The sequence below is a fragment of the Haemaphysalis longicornis genome, unplaced genomic scaffold, assembly GCF_048455015.1.
Source record: "Haemaphysalis longicornis isolate Haplotype H1 unplaced genomic scaffold, Haemaphysalis longicornis Haplotype H1 scaffold_14, whole genome shotgun sequence".
NCBI classification, from domain to species: Eukaryota; Metazoa; Arthropoda; class Arachnida; order Ixodida; family Ixodidae; genus Haemaphysalis; species Haemaphysalis longicornis.
In genome coordinates, this window is record NW_027526245.1 from 55,968,858 (window position 1) to 55,989,291 (window position 20,434).

A 20,434-nucleotide genomic window follows, 5' to 3' on the forward strand; every position below is an offset into this window, starting at 1 on the left:
TGGAACTCCTCCTTCGCATATTTTACGAAGATAGTGTGATCCAACAATTGCTTTCTCTTTGGAAGTTTTATTCCAGCACATGTGCGGGATAACCATCCCTTATGGATTTATGGTAATAACAGGGTTCTTCTACCAAAGCCGCCTTGATACAGAACGTAAAAAAAATCGCGCGCGCTCTCCGAATGTCGAAGATTGAACTAAATTAACCGCATAACAGGTTCAGTTTAAAAATTCCCGCTCGCTTTTTACTGCAAAGCAGTATATGTCTCACGCGCGCCCCCCTCTGCCCCCCCCCCTTTTCATTGCTGTAAACCAGATTTGCAAGACACTCCTCCGGTGCTCCTCTTCGCCACCGCCGACCTCTTTTTCACAACGGTTACCACAGCGGTTATTTCATTCGCCACCAGGGATATCTCTTTCACAAGTTGCGAGTCCGCTGACAGCGGTCGTAGCACCGTTATCAGATGATTGGGGAGAATCAACAGCATGTATTAACGTTCAAACGCCGCCGCCCGCACCAGCGCCGAGAATGTAGCCGCAGCTGTTGCTCCCTAAAATTCTACGTCACCCACTAGCTGCGGGTTGCTGCCGGTTGAAAGCAACTTTCCCCGTTCGAACCCGTGCGTGAGCACATAGTTCTTCATAAACTTGAAAACCATTCCTCGAGGCATTGTCGCGTCGGCGGCTCCCTTTGAAGAGCTGGTCATAGTTCTGGTGGAAGAATAATAGTAGACCTAATATGGCTGTATAGAGTCTTTCTCTGCCCCTTCGCCGGTGTATTTCACGCGTAATTATGCGCCAGTCCCCGGTTGCCAGTTTAGGCGTCCCGGGTTGGGGTTGGAGGAATGGGGCATGCACGCAAAGCAGGGGTTAAAGCCGCCACCGATGACGTAGCCGTCGTGGTAGTAGGAGACTTAAACGTGGGAGTCTCCTTGCTCAATGCATCCTGTCAGCTGTCCTCCGCAATCGCCCGGTTTGGGTCTGGGTTGGTGTGTTGCCCAGACAATTAGATGCCTACGGCTGGGCAGCGAGAGGGAAACCCATGTGTGTGTTCGCTAGAATCAAGGTCGAGGCTTTCAAGCTAGTACTTGTTGGCGACTTGAACTTGGCAGGAATAGAGTGGGATAACCTAACCGTCAGCAATAGAGAGGCAAACAGCTGCGAGAAACTTTTAGATACCATGCTAAGTTTCTCGTTATGTCAGCGTGTAACGCATGTGACACGCATCCAATGGCTTGCTTCCGATATCTAAGATCTTGCAATAACTTCTAGCTGAATAAATGCTCACGCTTTGACGGAAGATTGAATTTCTGAATGAAAGCTCGTTTAGTTCAGTTTCCCAATATTAGCCCCAAAAAAAGTGGCAAAGAAATTTCACATGTATTTATTAAAGAAGATTCCGGGGCGGCCCATGAAAGCAACTTTGATTACCTAGAAATGAAGTGAGGCGATTTTTACGCTGAACCTTCCGACGATGTCTACATCTCGTGGCTGAAACTTCAGGCAGCAATTTTAAATTTTCCACTGTGAAGGAACCTACATTCCTACAAAACGTAAGGGGACATTACGAAGGACACCTTGGATAGCGCGGGAAATCGAAGCGAAAACTGAAAACAATACGCAAGTGTAAATGCGATCCAGCTTTAATAAACCAGTGCTACCAATATTTTGAACGCCAGTTGCGCAAAGCTAGAAAAAACTTTTTTTACATACCCTAACTGATTTTATGACAACATAACCGAGAAAATTTTTGGGTTACCCAGCCAACACGGACAGTCCAATCCGTAAGATTGAAGTCAACGGCATCGTTACTGAAAACACCTACGCAGTAGTTAACTCGTTGAATTCCTTTTTTCAATTTGTATTCACCCAGACATGCCCTGTCCAAGGCCCTCACGTTGAACGGGACTCGGCAATGGCGGAAATCGAGATAACCGCACCGAGTATCTTGAACCTGCTTTTACCACTTGCTGTTAAGAAATCGCCGGGTCCGTATAAAATCCCAAATGCGTTTCTTAGGCGTTATGCAGGAAAACTTACAACTTTTTTGTTTAAAATACCTACGCTTTCACTGAGAACTGGTGCATTTCTGAGAGACTGGCTACGCGCAAGAATAATTCCGATCCATAAAAGGGGTAACACATTTCTGGTGGACCCGTGTCGACCGATACCGCTAACGAATTGCTGTTGCAAATTAATGGAGCTTATGCTCAACAAAGCCATTATAGATTACCTGGAGTCTAACAACATGCCGTAGACGAGACAACACGAATTCCTTAGGAGGCGGTCAACAGTAGCACACCTTGCAGAAATAACACGACTTCGCTGGCATAATTGACTCCAAACTTCGAGCTGACGCAATATTCATAGACTTTGCAAAAGCTTTCCATCGCGTCCCTTATTCCAAATTATTAGCCAAGGTTGTATCCTTTGTAATTAAAAGCAAAGTAGTTGCATGGTTTTTGGGTATTTTAACCAATCCCTTCCAGTATGTAACTTTGAACAATGAAGATTCCGACTGCCCCGGTTTTTTTTTTTCGGTGTACTCCAAGGGTCTGTTTTGGGAACAACAATACTTCTAATATACGTTAATTTATTTATTTATTCAAAATAACTAATAGGCCCAGCGGGGCATTGGGTAAGGGGGGCAAAAGGGCAGATCATCAAAAAATAGAAAAGAGTAGTATCTCTTGTTATTATCATGTTATTATTATCTTGTTAAGTATCAAGAGATGCACCTCTTCTTGCGCGGAACCACATGTAACATTGCAACTTTTCGCAGATGACAGTACGTGATTTACACTACAATACGCAGTATTGATGGCCAATCAAAGCTCAATTCTTCTTTACAAAACTTTGCCCAATGGTTCTAGATGTGGGCAACGGAAATAAACGTGTCTAAAACAACGTTTATCAGCCCAACCACGAAAAAACGACCTTTATCTTTTGTGTATAATATAAACGGTTTTAATAGTAGTAAAGTTTACAAAGTACAATATTGGCGGGTCACATTCTCAGAAGACATAAAGCGGGAACAGCACATTATCAATACATGCGCCAAGACATTTAAACTGTTTGGATTTATGGGCAGAAAATGGAGCAAAGGACCTCCAGCTGTTAAACTCCCGCCTACAGAACCCTGGTCAGACCAATTGTAGAATACGGAAGTGCAGTATTGGACCCTCATCAAAACTACTTTCGCGACAGATTTAAAGATTGGAGAACATGGTCTTTTGAAAGATTGGAGAACATGGTCCTTAGGTTCACCTATTCAAAATACTCTTGGCACTACAGTGCAACGGACATGCGCAGTCACGCACCCCTGGCACCTCTGTAGCGCCGGCGTCATGTTGCTTCCATGAAGTTTTTATGTTCCCAGTACCTTAGGATCGCAGAAAGTGCACCCGTGTCCATGCGATTGGCATTTACAATTGCAAACAATGACACAGGTACCGGCAGGATTCAAGCCTGTCTCTGGTAGACCAGACAGAGATAGTGTCAGTCGTCTTACCGATTGGGCTACGACCATTTTTCTTCTTTATTGCCATATTTTGACACAGAACTGTAACCAAACAAACCAAAAACAGGATAACGATAAAACTGCTCGCTAAAAACCTTGCTAGGAGAAAGCGGTTAAAATTTTGAGGTCCGTTAGCGACTCCATCACGGACAGCCAGTCTCGAGGTTCAGGTTGAGCCCTCCACACTTCAATCATCAATCGCATAGTATCAGCAAAACACTCTTTTGAGCGTTTGGCATCAATGTCAGGATGCCGAATCGCCATACGCGACTTCCAAATGCCTTGCAAAGCCAGGACCATGACAAGGTCGTATGGTACCTCGTTGTCACTCTCAATGGGCAGGAACCTGATCCCATGTGCGCCTAGAGGGAAGTCCTTTTTTAAGGTCCGCTGAAGCCCGTCCCCAAAAAATATCCCATCCCAGCACTCGAGGAACACATGTTCTACCGTTTCGGGTTTCTTACACGGGTAGCATTCAACCCCCCATGGCCTGTACAAACCCTTCTCTTTCTCGCCACGTTTTTGCGGTGAGGACACCCGCATGCAGTTTAAAAAAGAATGACTTACCCATGGCGGTACCGCCATTCGTTTCACCCGTTTGAGCACGTCCTCTCCCGGCCCTGAATGGTACATTGACCTTTACAACGACACAGGTAATACACTGTCAAGCAAATCACGGTACAACTTTTTCCGCGTAACACTAGATACGTACTTTGTACAGAAACGTGCACGCAAAAACTGGGCCCTTGAACGACTTCACGGAAGTAGCCCTTGATTACTCCGACACAAAAGTGTGCAGACGTAACAACAAATTCAGGTAATGCCCGTGGGAACTTCAGCTGACACACTGTGCGCAGGAAAGGATCGTTCACGTCACGAAAGAACAATAATTGATTGGCGACTTGCCGCAAAAACAAATGGGACAATGAAAGCCCCCCCCCCCTGATGACGCGCCGAAAGAGATTCATGCGGCTCGTCCTTTCCCACGTCGATTCCCAGATCAGCACACTGCAAACACCCTCTGCAGGGCCTGTACATGAGAACACGAAGAGTGCAACACCTGAAGTACGTACCACAGTTTGATTATCAAAAATATGTTGCATACTAATGCTCTAGCAAACATGGAAACTCCAGTGTCTTTCCATTTGTCAGCTTTTTCGCGCAGTTCAGCGGTCTGTCTGCGCCAGTAAGTGTCACCGTCTTCACAGTTTTCTAGGGGCACTGCCAAGTATCAGCCCCTAGAAAACTGTGAAGACGGTTTTCAAAGGTGTGTTTGAATGTATCAGCTGGCGTCGTCCGCCAGCTGACACATTCAAACGCACCTGGCGCACTGTCCCAGTCCCCATGGCCAAATCCTAAACAGTTTTGCCAGTTTACTCCACTGGCACTATATTTACAAAAGCGTTTCAGAACGTTTTCAGCAACGCTGATGCTGCTTCTATTAACAGAAAAAAGGGCAATGTCATCAGCGTAGGCCAAGACACGCACTTCAGCTGACTTTAATTGAAACCCGTTGACGCTCTCACTTGTTACTTCTTATAACGCTTAAACAAAACGCTCAATGGAGACGCAAAAAACCAACGTTGACAATGGGCAGCCCTGACGCATGGCTCGTTGAACCGGAATGGGCTTGCTTGTCGTTTTGTTTACAACAAGGTGAGTGCAACACCCAATGTACGCCATACGCACTCCCTCGCGAACAACAGATCCTACGTTTACATGCTGTAACATGCCTAAAAGTAGTTCATGGGATACCTGGGCAAATGCTTTTGCCAGGTATATCTGGAGCATGGCCCCAACATTTTGCATACTGTCACAACATTCAAGAACACTTCTGGCGGTGTGAATGTTCGTGACTATTGACCGTTACTTTATTCCACAAGTTTGGTGTGGTCCAACAATGTCTCTTCTGACACACTGTAAGCGACTCGCTAATATTTTCATTATTATGTTATAATCGATGTTGGTTAAACTGATTGGGTGGTGGGCAGATACTTCCCTCAGTTTATTATCGTCCTCTGATTTTGGTATAAAGACTGTGTGTGACACAAGAAAGGACGGAGGTAGTTCTCCTGTTTGGGAAGACTCGGCGTTAACTTTACGCAAAACAGGGCTTAGGTCCTCCTTGAACTTTTTATAAAAGGCTGAGCTCAGTCCATCCGGACCCGGGGTCTTCCCCGGGCTCACCTCGACAATGGCTCTCCTTATTTCAGCTACTGTTATATCACTTTCGAGACCTGCTGTTGTTTCTTCGATGAGGCGCGGCAACAAACACATAAATTCCTTAGCATCGATAGCCTGGCGCGCGAACAACTTCTCATAGTAGTCACAGAAACTACGCTCGATGCTTGCCTGGTCATTACAGTTTCCGCCATTGTACTCTATTTCCGCAATCACGTTTCTACGTGCGTATCGTTTCTCTAAACTCAGTGCTCGTTTGGTAGGCACTTCACCGATTAGGAACCGTGCAACATTTGTGCGTACAAGTGCACCGTGATACTTTTCCTCATCTAATTCTTCGAGCTGCACCTTCAATGTTCGATTGTCATCCTTGAACGTACCCGGCGACTTTCATTCTTCTTTACAAAGACAACAAGGCTAATTCGTAGCAGGGCTTCTTTGCGTTTAACTTCATTTTCATTGCCCCCGATATTTCCAGGGCTTTCATTTTTACGTCTTGTTTGAAGAGTTCCCTTGTAAAAGCGAAGTTCGCATCTTCATCGCTGCCGAAAATCTTTCGTGCGCTTGTGTTTACTGCCTTTACGAATGTTTCGTCTTCGACTGACTTATTGTTCATCTTCCATAAGCCCCAACAAAAGGCTTGTCGCCGCTTCGTGTTCCTACCAAGCGTTAAAGATACCAAACAGTGATCACTGAATGAGACAGGTTTCACACGGTATTCTTCACACTGCGACAGTAGATCAAGCGATAAATACACCCTATCCAGACGCGCATGGCTATTGCCTTGGAAGTGCAAATAGCTAACGACGCCATTACTACGGACGCTATCACCAACGCCTTCTACTGCGAAGTCTGCGACAATATCACTTAGTACTGCCGTAATAGCCCCAAGGTGACGGGCTACTTTTGTCGCGTGCAGAACACACGCAGTTAACGTCACCCAGTAAAATTACCAGCCGGTCTGTCTCACACCACTTTCTAATTTCCTCTAAAAACAACTTCCTTCCGGCGGCTTTGGTAGGGCCGTACACGCAAATACCACGCCATTCATTTGATAACAAGGCCAAATCGCATACCACAAACCGCCCCGAATCAGACGCAGTGACAGTATTCAGGGTGGCCCCTAAACTACGCCGTATTATGAGCGTGCAACCACCGAGAAGCCGACTGCGGGAGAAACACAGACGTCATAACGCGACATGCATAGCCTTACCATACGGTCCGTCTGGTCCTCTCTCTCGACCTTGGTTTTTTGCAAGGTGACGATATCCAGATCCTAATCTACAAGAAGGCGGTACAACTGACTTTGACGTCTCCGATCCGCAAGCCCCCTGAAATTAAGCGCGGCTGTGCGTATAGGCTTGCCTAAATAAGTTATTCCAAGAAAAAGACGGGGATTACCGTGAAACACTTATGTCCGTACATTCCAATAAAAAGCCCTCCGCAGACACTAAAGAACTCACGCGCATTCTAACACGCAACTACAACGACAAAAAATAAAATAAAACACTCATACATACATACATTATACTGCAAACACTCTAAGCGCTTCATGGGCACCTCTAAACACGGTGCTATACTTGCCCCTTCTCCCTTCCCCACCCTACAAAACACACCGAAAGACACTTTATAGGCAACAAAGTCGCCGAAGATGCTCCAAAAGCAAAACCTGGACCCAACTACGTAGTTCAGTTTAGTTCGCTCGCGCTTCGGTAGAGCAGTGCAACACCAGACACAGATCAAAAAGTTGCCAACTACCTTTCGAAGCATCGTGCTGACTATGTGGGCGTAGCCGGGGGATTTCTGTGGTCTGGGGGGACGTGGGGCTTCGGTTTGAAGCTCGAACGTCTCACTATAACTGCCTTAGTAGGCGGCTCCCCGCTACCGGGGAGTCCGTCACCTTGCCCTATGTCGTTAACCTCGCGCTGCCGCTTTGCGGCGGCACCACTGAGGTCTATTTGTACGCCGTCCTCTACGGTAGACGATTCCGCCGTCGTCACCTTGCTGTATGCTCCGGTGCAGCCAGCCTCCTTCGGCGCGGCAAGTTGGGGTGGCGTCTTCGGTTGACCGGGCGGCTCCTTTTCAGGACCGCGCTGGCCAGGCTCGGCCTCGACCCTTTCCGCCGGCGTCTCCTCCTTTGCGCCCCGCCTGTGACTCCTGCTGCGGCCTCCTCGGCGTCTGCCTCGTCCATGAGGTTTTCGCGGAGGTCCTCCTCCTTCGAAGGCCGGGTGTCGCTAGCGTAGGACTTGACGCAGGCCGCTTCGCAGGCCGCTTCGCTGGCCTGCCGCTTCGTGCCCGTAGCGACGGCACGCCGAACAACGTGGCACCTTTCCCTTCCGGCGAACGTGCCCCTTCGTGTTGCAGTGCAAACACGGCGGGGCCCTCTTGCTGACGATGACAAGGGCCTTGTCGCCCGCCACGCGTAGCTTGTGCTGCAGGTCATCCAGAGTCACTCCGGCCTTCAGTTTCAGAGTCACCGACCGCAGCATCGAACCTTCATTTTGAGTTCCGTCAACGCGCCAACGCTCTCTGCGCACCTCGCCGACACGCCCGTTAGACGCCACCGCTGCGCGCACTGCCTCGTGCGGCACGTTGTGCAGAAGCCAATGTAGCTTAAGACGCGCTTCCGGGTTCCTCGGTCGATATCAAGGCAGCGTCTGTCTTTCACCTTGATGTCATTTGCTTCCAAAATCTTTTTCACTCCTTTCGCTGACTTGAACGTAACCGCCTAGACGGGACTCATCTGATACACCCCCAATGCCGAAACATCGGGGAGCAGCGCCAGACGAGCCAACGTGTCGCGAAAATCCTCGACACGGTAGGGGCGGGCACGCATGTCCGCATGCAGAAACACCGTGTTTAGCAGCGACTGTCCTGTAGGAAACTGGGGCAAAAGTACTTGGTAGTCCTGAGAATCCTGGGCAAACATCCTCTCACCGCGGGCCGAAAGGCCCGCTGAAGCCGCTCCTTGGGCAGAGCTCGACATTCTGTGACCTCACGCTAGCGGAGCTGGAAGCAGAATCCATTGGGCTACGACCATAAGTTAGTATACCCCCGAGTCAAACGGCTCTAACGGCGCGGAGTACCTTAGGACCTCCCAATGTCCGTCCGCGTCCATCCGTGCGCACACCACCATCGAGCAAATATCAAGCTAAATTTGATTTGAGCCGTGAGTTGCAGTTTCATTTAGCAAATAATCAAGTTGCAACTCACGGCTCAAAGCGAATGACGGTCGGGTCGCAAATCGGATGTCACTCAGGGCGCAACATGGATGTCATTTCGAGTCTGCGTACTCCGCCCCCTTTCCATCATTCACGGAGTGGATGATGGCTAAGGGGCGGAGTACGCCCACAGCCGGTAAACACCCATCGGTGACAAACAGGGATGCCCCATTAAGCCCAACACTGTTTATGATTTACGTGGCAGGGTTGGAATACAAACTAGAAGAAAATAAATTACGGTTCAACTGAACGCATATGTTGCAAAATGATGTGGTGAACGCCTTAATCCGGGAATGTTACACGCATACATAATTGTTATTTTACCTGATAACCATACCGATATGCAAATGTTCATAAATATTACCCGTCAGGAAGCCATCGGCCACGGCCAAATTTTAGCGTAGAAAAATCGGGTATAATGGCTTTCAATGACCCTAGTATTCATGCGGTACTAGTCCAGCATGTCCAATTCCCCAGATTCAAGGAATACAATTATTTCGGAGTGTGGAAAAGCGAAGGGGATAACTACTTAGAACTCACGCGGAGGACCTTAAGGGTAAGGGAAAGCGAAACGCTGCTATAATGAAGCTAGACCTCTCTGGTTGTATAGCAATTATGAAGTAGTGACAGGAATGAGGAAAGGAGTACTGGTTCCGGGTCTCACGTTTGCGAATGCAGTACTCTGCTTAAAATCACATGCTCTAGCAGGTCTTGAACTGATCCAGAGAACGGTCGGCCGTTATAGGCCTTAAGAGCGCATGGGAAAACAACTTCCATAACAATTCCATAACAACTTCCAAAGCAATTCCATAACCTCGTACTTCAGCATCGTTGAGATTATGGGATGATTTTTTTCAGTACGGTCGCCGCTTGTTTCTTATCTCGTCTTTCGCAGTTCTAATGCTAGTCATTGTCTTGCGTTTGAAGCGCGCCTCTAGCGTCATTCTCACTTTTAATTGACCGCATTTGGTTTCAACGTTCTCAATTATTGTTGTGAAGTCGTTTGTTTGGTTGGAGATTTTCGTGATCTTATCTATGACCGTCTCGTGCGTCGGAGGAACAGCGGTTTCCGCTTTCCCTTCTTCTATAGCCACTGCTGTCGTCTCTTTCTTGATATTGTGCGTCATCACTTGAGCAATCTGTGAAAACAGAGTTTTCCCGAAATAATGATTGTTCATATCAGTTCGGTGTTGTGGAATGATCTTGTAAAACAGTGTTTAGATACCTGTCACATTTACCTTAGCGACAAAAAGCAGTTCAATACCTCAACTGGCTTCCAATTACAATAGCAACACCATAAAAATTGCAAAGGCACGCAAGTGCTGTTGTGGTACGGTGAGTAGGCGGTGGTTCTCGAGGCGCCGAAACTCGTCCATCATGTTCTTGTCGATGTTGTCTCTGTGGTAGAATCGGTAGTCTCCGTCAGCTTTGGTGAGTTAAAGGTTGTTGACATTGGTGCACCGGCTGAGAGCAATGTACACGCCCTCCTCTTCGCAGCTTTGTTGTTGTTGTTGTTGTTGTTGTTCCTTGATGTTATTGGCATACCCAATCAGTGTATTGGCCAAACATCAGTCGTTAATTCGAATGAGATTACTGCCTAGGTGGATGATTCAAAGAAAATTTGAATAATTTGGAAGCTTTTTCTTTCTTGTGTTGGAGGAATTGAGTTTGGAATTTCGTCAATATTGAAACAAAAAAAGGAAATAAATAAATAAATAACTAAATAAAGAAAAAGAAGAAGAAGAAGAAGAAGAAGAAGAAGAAGAAGAAGAAGAAGAAGAAGACGAAGGAGAAGGGAGAAGGAGGAGAATAATAAAAAAAATATTCAGAAATGTCTTCTCATTCTTCTTCGGTGGTTCCCCTACGGGAAGATGACGACGGTGGTTGAACGCGAACCTATCTCGTGATGGATTCTTTGGTTGTCCAATCCCTAGGGGCATCCTGCCACAATAAGCATCAGAGGCGCTGCGGACGGGGCTGGTTGAGCTGCAAGGCGCGTGGCGCTTCCCGCCACAGCTTTCCCACGGGAAATTCAGTTCGTCGTTTTCAGTTCGTCGTTTCCGTTGACGTTCAGCTTCGCGTGCCTTCGTTGTATCAGTAGCTTCTTGACGTAGTTTGAATGAGTCAAGGACATAAGGCGCGTTCGTAGCACTTGTTCCTGTCCCGGATTTGTAGCGTAGTGGGAAGAGCACCGCGTACCTCCCGTTGCGGCCAGAGAGTCGTGCGATCGAAACCCGGCGCCGCTAACTATTTCTTTTTTTATAGTGTAGTATCGCGGAGTTTTGGGTATAATGAGGAGAGTTGCGCATGCGCAGTAAGCGGTTGGACGGCGCCGCCATCAACGATGGAGGACCAGGCGAGCCTAAGAAATGCTCCGCATTTAAAATTGCAAGTCTGTAGGTGTAGCAGGTTTGGTTGGGTGTTGATGAATCTGTGAATCAGTACGTCAGTCGGGCGCTTCTCTTTATGAGTACAGAAACCTGAATGGGGGGAAGAAATATAGAAATTTGGGAGTAAAGAATGGTATAGTGCAATGCAGTCCACGACTCGTTTGAGGTCAATGGGGATGCCTCCCGTTCCGCAGTGGACATAAATTGGCTGTTGATGATGATATTACTTGCGCTGCATATCACCCAGCTCCTGGCGCAGACGTCAACCTCAGCGTTTTGTCGTAGGGAACACTTTCTCTATTATAAACGGGGAACAGGGCTGCACAGAAAAGGAATTAAATAGCTAGGTATTATTTTGTGCACACAATCAGTCACATATATGTTACGGTTTCTTTGTTGTATGCCCATTTTAAAGCGAAGTTTTCTATGCCTTCCTGATGGCGTTGACATGCGAGAAAAACACACTACAGCAAAGCCAACATTAAGCATTGGGATTCACAAAAGGTACACCAAGCATACACCGCATACCATAACAGTGGGATGTTTTTCCAAACGGACTGGGCCTCTGGCAATACGCAAAATATCGTTTGGCAGCACACATTCTTTGGTTTTGACTAGGGTTAAATGGGAGAAAGCTTCGCATTTTAACCATCTCTCTCTTAAGAAAGGGTAGTTCATTTTATCCACATCAGAAGTCCTGCTGCAGCATTACGCTGGCCTGTACTGTTGACATTGGAAATGACCCATGGCTTGATGACATCGCCACACCAAAAATAACGGCGAATGTTTTTTTAACACCAATGCTTTTATAAGAGGCGGTAAGTGTTCTGTTGCAGAAACAAATACCAAGAAAATGCGAAGCCCTCGTGACCTCCTGCCTCACGGTGACCGCCCAGCGTCCTCAGCGTGCGCAGAGGCTGCAGGAAAATAAAAGGTACTCCAAAAAATCGGGAGGAGCGAAAAAATTCTCAGCAATCGGGAGCGCGTATGTCCCGGCGGGCGCCGAGTCCCAGGTTCACGCTGTGGCTATAGGGAAAAAAGGCAAGAAACCTCCAGCGCTGTCGTCAAGGGCTACCGGACATGGGAAAAACCCAGAGAGCTAATGGAACAGCTCAAAAAAACACACTGCCTGGAAGGCGTCAGAACGGCCACCACATTCTCTGCAAGGCATTTGGGATAATCGGGGACACGGCTATCGATGTGCCCATCCTTCCCGATACGACTCGCAGATACCGCCACAGCTGCCTGGAGTCAATGGCGACGAGCTGGTGGAAGTTTAAAATGCTGAGAATCATTTGCGCTTCGAACTGGCCCGAAGAAGACGACGACCTCGTCGATGCATATGACGACGATTACTAGCACCACAACTAGGCAAATAAACAACGATACTGAATCTTCAATATGCCTCTGGGAATACTCACCTACAAAAGTTTTGACATTCGTCTTGCGCGTGAGTGAAAGCTTGCCTGACTTATTTTGGAACAGAGCTGAAAGTCCCAATGGCGGCTGCAGGGGCGATGAATATAAACTGCAAAATAAAACAGCACCCGTTTCGTAAAAATGCATTAAAAGCTGCACTGAAATACTATTTTTCAGCAAGCAATCACTTGTAGGTCACTTGGCTTTTATTGAACAGCTAACAGTGCGTAGTTTTGCTACAAATAAAAATTAAAACTTCCCTTTTCATTCTGCCAATTTCTTGTAATTTTTATTGTTTAAAAGATTGTCATTAGGTACCAACAGTAGTCAGGGGCAGACCTTTTTCTATTGTCAGCATTTTCCGAAAAGCCTCTTCAAATTGGCTTCCACTTTTATTTCATAAGTAGTAAGTCAGCCAAAACCGAACAGAAAGGGCCAAAACCAAAGCAGAAATGGCGGCGAGGCAAAGTTGATCTCGGAGCCACTGGTGAAAATTTCTTGGGAGGTAGAGCCACTGGCAGCAGGTGTAGAAAACACGTGTGCACTGGGTCAGCAATGAGTTGCTGCCGTGGCATCACAGCAGCAGAGCTGATTCCACTAAAGCCTGTTTTCTTCGTAGTCCGAGTGAGCCCGACATGGTCCGACTCGGCCTGTTGTGCCCTGTCGGAGAGGCTGTGCCAGGCCAAGTTGGACGCCGATGCCGAATTCACTCGGCGAGTGAATTCATCCGGCTCGGCCATCCAGCACGACTTGGCTCCGCCCATCGGCCTTCGGCAAGATGGTGGCGGCGACATACGGGGATGGTGTGCGTCGCGCAACTTGATTGTGATATCAAAACCACAAGCACTTGCAGAAGGTACGACAAAGAATGCCTCCGATACTCGTCGAAGCAGATAAAGCACGAGTACCAGCGTCTGCTGTGCGGTGCGCCGTGTTTTCTTTTTCTATCATGTGTGAAAAGATATGCTCATCATGCTCATCTCCGAATATAAAATATACATATAATACGACCCGGTCGCCAGCCCTAGACGACCGCTCAGTCCAGTTCATCGTGGGCCCGCCTGTCGAGTGCTCCAAAATGTGCTCCGAGCTGTCAAGGTCTGTCTCTGCGCTTGGATAATCGATAACGCAATGCCGGTAAGCGCTTGTGTACAGTGCAAGTTTTTATATGAACTGTGTACGCCGTGCTGTTTTCTACGTTTGATGCATCAAAGTTCGGCTCTCGCAAACAGCCGTGTGCTCCAAAATTCACCATAATGTGATTGACCTATGTAAAGGCCGTACTACATGGAGCGATTTCGCCTGCGAATTCGCTGATGCGGCGCCGCTCGTGCGGCAAAACCACCTTTTTTCGTTGCTGCGGCGAAGTGCCAAACATTTGAAGCGGTCGAGCGAACGCCGCTCGTGCGGCGTAGAGGGGCCGGACCTGCGGCCAATAGGAGCACAGCTCGGCACCACTTGCACGCTTGGAAACTAGATGGCGTTGCTTGTATGAGCGCAACAAGAGCGCGGGCACACCAAAACAAACGCACGTGCGTTCACGACACGATGTCCCGCGCCGTATTCAACGAATGCTTGATCGCCGAGGTGGAACGGAGGCCGCGTCTATGGAACACGCGGCTTCAAGATTACCGCAATGCTGCGCTGCGAGACAGTCTGTGGGTGGAAGTGGCCGCCAGTTTGCAAGGATTGGAGCCAGGCGGTAAGTGCGCTTGCATGCACGTTTTGCATGCACGTTTCCAGCACTAACTATTGCGTTGCGCATAGGGTTCAGTTTAAACTTTGGAAAGGTCACGCCCTGAATAAAGCAAAAGGCGGAATTTACGAGAATTTACATGTGCCAAGAAAGCGGTCGCCGTCACGTCAGCTTTTGGCGGCAACGTTTTATTGGCGTCTGTTTCCTCGCTATGTCCCGTAATAAAGCGATGACATTCAATGCAATCGGTGTCTGCGCTATACGCAATACATAGCAGAGAAATTTCCCGCTGTTCGTGTACTTTTAAGCTTAAGCAGAAGTACTAGAAAACAAGCGCGAAGCAGCCGATGCGGCAGTCTCGTGCGACCTCGGCAGCAACATGTTTTCGTGGTTAACGGCGCATTGCCCTTTTTGGACATCAGAACCATTCTCTATTTGTAATTTTAACGCGATTTTTTTGCGGTAACGTTGCGCCGTCGCATGTTTGCGTTCACTGCTAAATAATTTGCGGCTTCTGTTCTCAATCCCCTGTTCTTTTTTTCTTTTACTACAGTGACACCAGACAAGGTGTTCCAACGTTGGCGCAATTTGCGCGACACATACAGGAAGAAGCGACGGGAGAAAAAAGCTGCAGGCAAAAGCGGCTCTCAAAGCGACCCCCAAAAGACGAAAAAACAATGGCCATATTTTACTTTGTTGGACTTCCTGAAGGACACAATGGAAGAACGCTTGTACGTATATTTTTCAGATTATAATGTGCAATCGGTGAGCAATGTCCCTGTAGGGGCTCCAGAATAGCTGGTTAATGACGTGTAGTAGTAAATGAAGTGGTGCATCTGACAGGAGCAGTGAAAAAAAAAATTTACAGGCCCATCCAACTGTTCAAAATTAGCATTGTGCCAGAAAGAAATATACATAGTTTGCAGATGCTGTTTTATTAAAGTATATACTATAGAGGTCATAAAGACAAAATTCAAGTTTGGTTCATTCGAAGGATTTCCTCTTAGAATGACGCTGATACCACTTTTATCACCAACTTTACTCAAGTAGGCTGTGTAATGAGGCAAGTAGAGAATAGCCATACGATTCACTAGTAAATTTTCTGCCCCTAGATTATGCTGTATTTTGGGCACCTCGTTGCAATAATATAACACAAATTAAACAGATTGTAAGCTTGCAGAACGAGCTACTAACACTTAATTTTAGTGCACATTTTTTATAGCAGTAGGATTGGTGCAGTAAGCAATAGCAATGACAAGCACGTAAACGTAGAAGCATAAGTGCGTATTGCACGCACAATACCGGGTGCATCTGCACAGTCGTCGGGCGCATGGGCTTGTCTTACATAACACTAGCCAACTGACATAAGTGACATCGCCAGTTACGTGATGCTGTTTCGACGCATACTCTAACGTTCACAAACGACTGCTGTCAACTGTACTAACAGTAAACAGTAAGCCAGGTGCAATATAGGTAAAAAACAGAGCTTTGTGCGAACAGCCATTCATGAGCAGTATCGTCAAGCCATCTATGAAGGAAATTGGTAAACAATTCATTCACTCAGTCACCTTTATTTGTACGTGCTTGCCAACAGCCTGTGCCTTAGCCATTGGTGCACAAAAAAGAGAAAAAAGGAAAAAATAAAAGTAATAACCAAAAAGACAGAAAATACAAGTTCTAATAATACGCCACCATAACATAGCAAGAACCAATCAAATGCAGACAGATGATTCTAAAAATATCAGCATCATTAGACCTCACATTATACAAATTATCATTGCACGAGAACTAACATTTTCACCTGCAAACACCATTCATTCTTGAAATGACTTATAAAGTACTTGCACTTGAAGTGTTGACATCAAAATGTTGCAGTGATAGATTATAAAGAGGGCACATGATGTGGGACAACGCTCCTACCTGACTGTAAGCCTTATTAACAAATTAACAACCAAGTCAACATGTGCATGAAAGCGTAGCGCAGAATCAACGAAAATATCTGACACTATGGCTGAGTCATCACGTGTGACTTTTCAAAATAGCTTTATGTCACCTGCAGGCAGAAGAGAGTGACTATTACTAACAAAAAGGGAAAGGTGATTAATAAAAACATTAAGCAAAAGTTGGCCCACGGTAAATCATTGTGGGACACCTTTCTTGGACCTGACGAGTTTAGGCAGTATATCCCACCTATCAGTACAAAGTTTAGTCGACTATGTAGATAGTCATGAATGAACACACAAACTGGCTGCAAACATCATGCCATAGCACTTTTTGATCCACTAAGTCAAAGCTTACAAGGCTTACAAAAGACAGCCATAATCAACATACTAATTTTCATGTTAGGTATGCTCCCTGACGTCACGACACGCAATTTAGCAGGAGCATTAAGAACACTAGAACACCACAACTACAACACCAAATCTTTCAACAAACTTGTATTTTGCCTTCATGGCCCCTGCAAGGGGAGAGTAACACACATTCTTGCACGCAGGACTGCCAGCAACCTCAGTGACAGTGAAGAGGAGGACCAGCCAACGCACAGCCCCGAGGAGCACACCAGCACTGACACTGCCAGCCCGTCTGAAATAATGGCAAGCACTGGGCTGTTTCACCCCGCCGGTCCGCCTGAACGCACTCTGGTCTTTGGCACTGCCAGCCTGGCTGAAGACTTGACGAGCACTCCACAGTGCAGCACTTCCAGCTCGCCTGAAGTATTCACGAGTACTCCAGTCATTAGCACTGTCTCTCGGCGCTTGGAAGAGGATGCGGCCGCCAGCTCGGCACCTGAAGCAGTACTTGAAAGGCCTCCCATGAAAAGGCCTCTGGACACCCCTGCCCGGTCGAAGACAACTAAAAGAAGGGCAATAGAAAAAATAGATGCAGAATTAGAGGACATAGACCGGCGGATGAATTCCCACAGGCCTATGAGTGCAGCAGCGCACTTTGGATTGACACTGGAGCCATACATTGCAGCAACACCACCCGAAATGCTACACCATCTGCAAATAGAACTCCTCCACATTGCGTCAAGCTATAGTCGGGGGATCTACCCCAACAGCTTAATGCTGACAACGTTCCCTCGAGTGGACATGCATGATGAATAATGTTGTACCCCACCACATTAAGCTGACAATATTGCCGACAATGGGCATGCACAATGTATTATCATGTACAATGGTCTTCATTAAATGTTTTGCTGTGGCAACCGGCTTTTCTGCTCACCTCAGGGCCTAAGTCCAGCACGTTGCCTCTGCCATGGCACTGCGCCCTCATTGGCAAAGTAGGCACGGTACTTGTCGCGCACGTCGGCTGCGGCTTTTGCATGGTTCCGGCTGCAGCGGTGCTCAAGGTCCAGGTAGGCATTTGGCTGCACCCTTTGGCGCCAGTGGCCTTCAACGATGTTGCCAGACCTGTCAACACTGTCCACATAGTTCTGTGGAATGTACAGAACATCGTTCCGCAGAAAGTTGTGGAGTACACATGCCGCCAGAGTCACTGCCATCACGTTTTCTGGGAACAGGTCTATCGTGCGGCGAAACACCCTCCACCTTGCAGCCAAGATGCCAAAGGCATTTTCCACGCAGCGCCTGCAGTGGAACAGAAGTACTCAAGTTAAATATTGTAGACCATGCAGCAATACTGCTTTGCCGTCTAATGGTACTCTTCAAACAATGACCAGCGAACACGACAAAAACACTGTGCGCCTCGGGTAAAGCAAGTGCTTATTCAAATTTCATTGTATGTCCGGGTGCGGAAGATGGGTATAAATTTTCTTTAACATGGAGCCAACAGAGCCGTATGGTAGCAGGCTGTCTTGGGCAGTAACTAGTTACTAGTAACGCGTTACCGGTAGCTAGTTACTTTTTTCAGTAACTTGTAACTGTAACATTGTTACTTTTTTGTGGAGTAACTGTAAGGATAAATATCGTTACAGTTACTTTATTTCTATAAAAATTATCCAACAGCAACACTCATTAACGACCGATGTACAGTTTGCACGTTTCACTTTTTCGGCCTTTCTTCCGCAGAACGTTCGTCTACTTCATCTATGCCAGCTCCCTCCCTTTGCATGGGTGAAAAAGATCTGGTCTAGAAATGTTTAGGCATGCACGTGTGCGTGGTGTCCCACGCGGTCCACTAAGGGCTCGAAGTTTCTAAGTCTAAGCTGCAGTATTTTAGCCATCAGCGCGACATCGCTCTCACCCATACGCTGCGACACGCGCCTAAGCGCACGTGGATGCATGTTGACGGGCCAGAACCTATAGTCCGTCGCGCGGCTGCACCATTTTCGCCACATCTGGGGCGCAGTAAAAGTGTTTGACACAAAGGCGAACAGGAAAACCAACACCCACAAACGCCGCACAACGCTCTGAAACCTTTGCACTTTCGCGGAAGCCTGGAAAACTCCGGTCAGGGCGTCTCTTTCTCATTAGCGACGTGCAGCCCCGCTTGCCGGGTCATAAAACGCCGCGGGGAGTATCTCGGCGGCCTCGCGCTCGTTTAGCCCTAAGCGCACTCTAGAGTGTTCGATTCACAAGTCGCAGTTACTTGCGACCATTGTGCGAGACCGATGGCCGTATTTGGGACCACGCGTTTGGGACCCCTGGTCTAGAGGCTTCATCGAGCTGTCAACAGTGCTCGAACGAGGTCGAGGAAGTAATAAATTTCACGCCCCTCCACACACACGACGACCCCAACAATGGTGGCCCCCGACTGCACTCACACCAGCCAGCATCTTGGCCCGAAGGCGTCTGACCACACTGCCACTGCACGAAAAAATGTTCTTGGAAAGCCTCGCGACTTCATTTCGAAGGCTGTGGCCGAAACGAAAACAGTAGCTATATGTGCTCCTGAATGTTGGGTGCAAGGAATACTTGGGCGAGCTTCGTTCGGCCTACGCCTCAAAGCAAACGAAGGGAGGGGTTCGTGGGATCGGCAACGTGATTGCTGTGGAAGGCTGGGATTGTGAGAGCAGTGTTTTCCCGTCAAAACGGCAAAATCCGCCTTTGTGGGGACATGGGGGGAAGGGGGGGGGAGGAGGGGGAAAACAGTAAAGCATTAACTTCAGTTTCTATTCCCTTTGGAAATATCTTGTCTCATTCCGGGGTTGGGGGTGGATGGGGGGTTGGGGCGGGAGAATGACTCCGAGGGCCCATGGACAAACGCCGCTTCGTCAATGGCTCAAATTGGTCCCCGTCTCCGACCGCAAGTACGGAACAAGAAGTTAACGAAGCGCTTTTTTTGGGGGGGTATCTTTCAAAACACCTCGACAATCGATGTACTCCCACGCCCGTTTCCCGCCACCTCCGCCCACTTTTTCCCATTCTCTCTCACTACGCGGGGCGGTCAAGCGACGGCATTGTAGGCGAAAATAAATTAATTTGACATTGAAAGATTGTTTCGCCTGTGTCATCCTCCAGCTCTGTATAGTGTAAGTTCGGCCTCTCTGATTCCAACTTTGAAAAACAACTAATTCTATGCTACAATGATGTGTGCAAATACATTTCTTACAGCGAGAGTGCAGCAACAAAAAAATAAAATTCCTCATGATGGATAGAAAACTTCCGTAATGAAAAAAAATGAGGCGTACACAACGATTGTTGGTTAGGGCATGAGTGCGCATCATTTTAGGTTCCCCTCGTGTAGGCTTTACTACGTGTAATTTTTACTGCCTGCATGCCTTCGTACGTTTCTATTAAATAAGCCAATTTTTTTAGCTATTTATACAGTAACGGAAAAGTAACGACATTACTTTTTCCAGGAACTGTAACTGTAACTAGTTACTTTTGGAAAATTCGTAACTGTAACTGTAACAGAGTTACTTTTTTGGGTTAGGTAACTGTAACTGTAACACTGTTACTTTTTTTCGGTAACGTGCCCATGACTGGTAGCAGGCAAAGAGGATAAGAATATGCAGTGCTCATTTCGCTAGTGGTAGCTGATCGAGGGATCAGCTTTCCAGCGACTAGTGCGCATAGTAAACACCTTTCTCACACAGAATCTC